The 5,000-nt window shown below is 52.1% G+C and overlaps 1 non-coding gene across 1 annotated transcript in view; it reads right to left on the bottom strand.

The window, feature by feature from the left end:
* Nucleotides 1-931, bottom strand: part of LOC126447854 (small subunit ribosomal RNA) — a 1,909-nt gene extending 978 nt beyond the window's left edge. Inside the window, exon 1 of the ribosomal RNA XR_007583925.1 lies at nt 1-931. This exon is cut by the window's left edge and continues 978 nt beyond it. This is a non-coding gene — a ribosomal RNA (small subunit ribosomal RNA).
* Nucleotides 932-5,000: the final 4,069 nt, after the last annotated feature.

Here is a 5,000-nt window from a genome sequence, read left to right as displayed (position 1 = left end):
CAAAATAGAACCGAGGTCCTATTCCATTATTCCATGCACACAGTATTCAGGCGGGCTTGCCTGCTTTAAGCACTCTAATTTGTTCAAAGTAAACGTGCCGGCCCACCGAGACACTCAATAAAGAGCACCCTGGTAGGATTTCAACGGGGTCCGCCTCGGGACGCACGAGCACGCACGAGGCGGTCGCACGCCTTCGGCTCGCCCCACCGGCAGGACGTCCCACGATACATGCCAGTTAAACACCGACGGGCGGTGAACCAACAGCGTGGGACACAAATCCAACTACGAGCTTTTTAACCGCAACAACTTTAATATACGCTATTGGAGCTGGAATTACCGCGGCTGCTGGCACCAGACTTGCCCTCCAATAGATACTCGTTAAAGGATTTAAAGTGTACTCATTCCGATTACGGGGCCTCGGATGAGTCCCGTATCGTTATTTTTCGTCACTACCTCCCCGTGCCGGGAGTGGGTAATTTGCGCGCCTGCTGCCTTCCTTGGATGTGGTAGCCGTTTCTCAGGCTCCCTCTCCGGAATCGAACCCTGATTCCCCGTTACCCGTTACAACCATGGTAGGCGCAGAACCTACCATCGACAGTTGATAAGGCAGACATTTGAAAGATGCGTCGCCGGTACGAGGACCGTGCGATCAGCCCTAAGTTATTCAGAGTCACCAAGGCAAACGGACCGGACGAGCCGACCGATTGGTTTTGATCTAATAAAAGCGTCCCTTCCATCTCTGGTCGGGACTCTGTTTGCATGTATTAGCTCTAGAATTACCACAGTTATCCAAGTAACGTGGGTACGATCTAAGGAACCATAACTGATTTAATGAGCCATTCGCGGTTTCACCTTAATGCGGCTTGTACTGAGACATGCATGGCTTAATCTTTGAGACAAGCATATGACTACTGGCAGGATCAACCAGGGAGCTGCGTCAACTAGAGCTGAGCAGCCGGCCGCCCGGGAGTGTGTCCCGGGGGCCCGCGCGAACACGCAAGCGTCCGCTCAATTATTCTGCAAACAGGAGGAGGCTGAGCTCCCCTGCACAACACACCTCGAAACCCTCTCAGGTCCCGGCGGCGCGCAGCGCCGTCCTAAGTACTTGGTCGGGTTCGAGAGAGGCGCAATCGCCCGGAGTTAGGCGAGTAGACGCTTTAGGTGCGACCACCCGTGCTCCCAACTGAGCTTGCCGCTGCCGACAGAGGCCCGGGAGCGTGCTGTCGTGGCATTGCCGGCGGGAGACAACACGCGCCACCTACGGTGACCGGCAGCTCCAACGCCAGCGCCACAGAAGGACAAAAGCCCTACTTGGGTGCCGAAGCGAACTCTCCCAGCACAGCGCACGCGCCAACACGTCCGCACAGCTGCGATACAAACCACCTGCGAGAACCGCTGGGGCGACCGAGCAGCAGACGGCGTCGCGGCGCCGAGCGCCGGGCGGCGGCGCATCCTCAGCGCACAAAGTCCTCAATCGGACCAGCACACTGCAGATGGCCACCGCGCTTCGCACCGGGCCCGCGAGGACCTACTTTGGCCGCAAGGCGCCGCGAGCAGGGGGCGCCGGCGCGCAGCTGCGCCGCCTGCCGCGTCCGTCGGCCGGCGCGCCTGCCACCGGCCGCCCCCACCAGCCGGCTGTAGCGCGTGCGCCCACGCACCGCGCTGCCAGCACGCCGGGCGGCCCCCCCTCACCGGCTGGGGACGGTCCCACCCAGCCACCGCCGCGTATCGCCTCACACCCAGATCCCCTTTCACGTTCGTGGGCATGGTGGGTCCCCTTTCACGTTCGTGGGCATGGTGGGTATCCCTGAAACAACCGGTTAATAGCTCGACCGATCGTCGCCAACACTGATTCACCTCTAGCGAGAACAACCGCACCACAACGGGTTACCGGTTGTTCATTTGCGTAACGTCACCAGCAAACGTACACGTCCATCGCCATTTGCAACGAGTATTGCATGCCTGTGTCAGGTGTCACAACACACTACGTCTGCCCACATAGACGCAACAACATGTGCACGCCTAGAGAACACGTGGAAGGTAGACCCCGTACGTATGCGGTGTCCATTGCGCGAACGACTGTCAGCCCGCCTCTGCAGCATGTCGCAGATGTGGAACGCGGTGCAACATGCTATCACGGTGTGTGAGAAGAGACGACTACGTCCGAATACACGCTCCACTACATCAACAGACTGCTCATGCTGATCGCCATCCAGGGCGTCCGTTCCTCCCACACGTCTGTATGGCGTACCACACTGCAATCCAGCTCTTATAGGGAGACGACACGTAGCTGCGTGCACAATATTTGGACTGTATGGTCCGCCGTTGCTAGGCGCTGTCGTCATACGGTCACATGGGCCACGATGTATCATTCAGTACATACGGAGCAATGTGCAGTACAGTTTGTGGGTTTTGCGTACATCGGCGGACAGGTGACAGGCCGTACCACAACGTAGGCTGAGTACGTCGGCATGCGAAGGGCATTGAACATGCAAACTTCTCACCGACCAGCTTGCGAAGGCAGGGGGGAAGGGGGGGGGGCATGTACGTCCTGCTGCTATCCACACTACAGTGTATAGCAGGAGCATGTGGAAAGTCAGCAACACCTGCAAGGTGTTTAACATGACGCGATACACAGGGGACCGGGCAGTGCGAGTAGCGAACTATATTGCGAGGGTTGCGGTTAGGCAACACTACACTACTTTAACGGGTTGCATAACAATTACAGAGCAGGTTCAGCGACAACGTGCGTCAGGTTAAGGCGCAATATAGTTTAGGTTACGGCGCACTTTAGGTTAGGTTAAGGCACATTATAGGTTAGGTTAAGGCACAACATGGGTTACGTTAAGGCACAACATGGGTTACGTTAAGGCACAACATGGGTTAGGTTAAGGCACAACATGGGTTAGGTTAAGGCACAACATGGGTTAGGTTAAGGCACAACATGGGTTAGGTTAAGGCACAACATGGGTTAGGTTAAGGCACAACATGGGTTAGGTTAAGGCACAACATGGGTTAGGTTAAGGCACAACATGGGTTAGGTTAAGGCACAACATGGGTTAGGTTAAGGCACAACATGGGTTAGGTTAAGGCACAACATGGGTTAGGTTAAGGCACAACATGGGTTAGGTTAAGGCACAACATGGGTTAGGTTAAGGCACAACATGGGTTAGGTTAAGGCACAACATGGGTTAGGTTAAGGCACAACATGGGTTAGGTTAAGGCACAACATGGGTTAGGTTAAGGCACAACATGGGTTAGGTTAAGGCACAACATGGGTTAGGTTAAGGCACAACATGGGTTAGGTTAAGGCACAACATGGGTTAGGTTAAGGCACAACATGGGTTAGGTTAAGGCACAACATGGGTTAGGTTAAGGCACAACATGGGTTAGGTTAAGGCACAACATGGGTTAGGTTAAGGCACAACATGGGTTAGGTTAAGGCACAACATGGGTTAGGTTAAGGCACAACATGGGTTAGGTTAAGGCACAACATGGGTTAGGTTAAGGCACAACATGGGTTAGGTTAAGGCACAACATGGGTTAGGTTAAGGCACAACATGGGTTAGGTTAAGGCACAACATGGGTTAGGTTAAGGCACAACATGGGTTAGGTTAAGGCACAACATGGGTTAGGTTAAGGCACAACATGGGTTAGGTTAAGGCACAACATGGGTTAGGTTAAGGCACAACATGGGTTAGGTTAAGGCACAACATGGGTTAGGTTAAGGCACAACATGGGTTAGGTTAAGGCACAACATGGGTTAGGTTAAGGCACACCATGGGTTAGGTTAAGGCACACCATGGGTTAGGTTAAGGCACACCATGGGTTAGGTTAAGGCACAACATGGGTTAGGTTAAGGCACAACATGGGTTAGGTTAAGGCACAACATGGGTTAGGTTAAGGCACAACATGGGTTAGGTTAAGGCACAACATGGGTTAGGTTAAGGCACAACGTAGGTTAGGTTAAGGCACAACGTGGGTTAGGTTAAGGCACAACGTGGGTTAGGTTAAGGCACAACGTGGGTTAGGTTAAGGCACAACGTGGGTTAGGTTAAGGCACAACATGGGTTAGGTTAAGGCACAACATGGGTTAGGTTAAGGCACACCATGGGTTAGGTTAAGGCACAACATGGGTTAGGTTAAGGCACAACATGGGTTAGGTTAAGGCACAACATGGGTTAGGTTAAGGCACAACATGGGTTAGGTTAAGGCACAACATGGGTTAGGTTAAGGCACAACATGGGTTAGGTTAAGGCACAACATGGGTTAGGTTAAGGCACAACGTAGGTTAGGTTAAGGCACAACGTGGGTTAGGTTAAGGCACAACATGGGTTAGGTTAAGGCACAACATGGGTTAGGTTAAGGCACAACATGGGTTAGGTTAAGGCACAACATGGGTTAGGTTAAGGCACAACATGGGTTAGGTTAAGGCACAACATGGGTTAGGTTAAGGCACAACATGGGTTACGTTACGGCACAACATGGGTTACGTTACGGCACAACATGGGTTACGTTACGGCACAACATGGGTTACGTTACGGCACAACATGGGTTACGTTACGGCACAACATGGGTTACGTTACGGCACAACATGGGTTACGTTACGGCACAAATTAGGTTAGGTTACGGCACAAATTAGGTTAGGTTAAGGCACAAATTAGGTTAGGTTAAGGCACAAATTAGGTTAGGTTAAGGCACAAATTAGGTTAGGTTAAGGCACAAATTAGGTTAGGTTAAGGCACAAATTAGGTTAGGTTAAGGCACAAATTAGGTTAGGTTAAGGCACAAATTAGGTTAGGTTAAGGCACGATATAGGTTAGGTTAAGGCACGATATAGGTTAGGTTAAGGCACGATATAGGTTAGGTTAAGGCACGATATAGGTTAGGTTAAGGCACGATATAGGTTAGGTTAAGGCACGATATAGGTTAGGTTAAGGCACGATATAGGTTAGGTTAAGGCACGATATAGGTTAGGTTAAGGTACGATATAGGTTAGG

This window comes from Schistocerca serialis, unplaced genomic scaffold (genome assembly GCF_023864345.2).
Source record: "Schistocerca serialis cubense isolate TAMUIC-IGC-003099 unplaced genomic scaffold, iqSchSeri2.2 HiC_scaffold_546, whole genome shotgun sequence".
Lineage (NCBI taxonomy): Eukaryota > Metazoa > Arthropoda > Insecta > Orthoptera > Acrididae > Schistocerca > Schistocerca serialis.
This window is presented reverse-complemented; position numbering and strand designations above follow the sequence as displayed.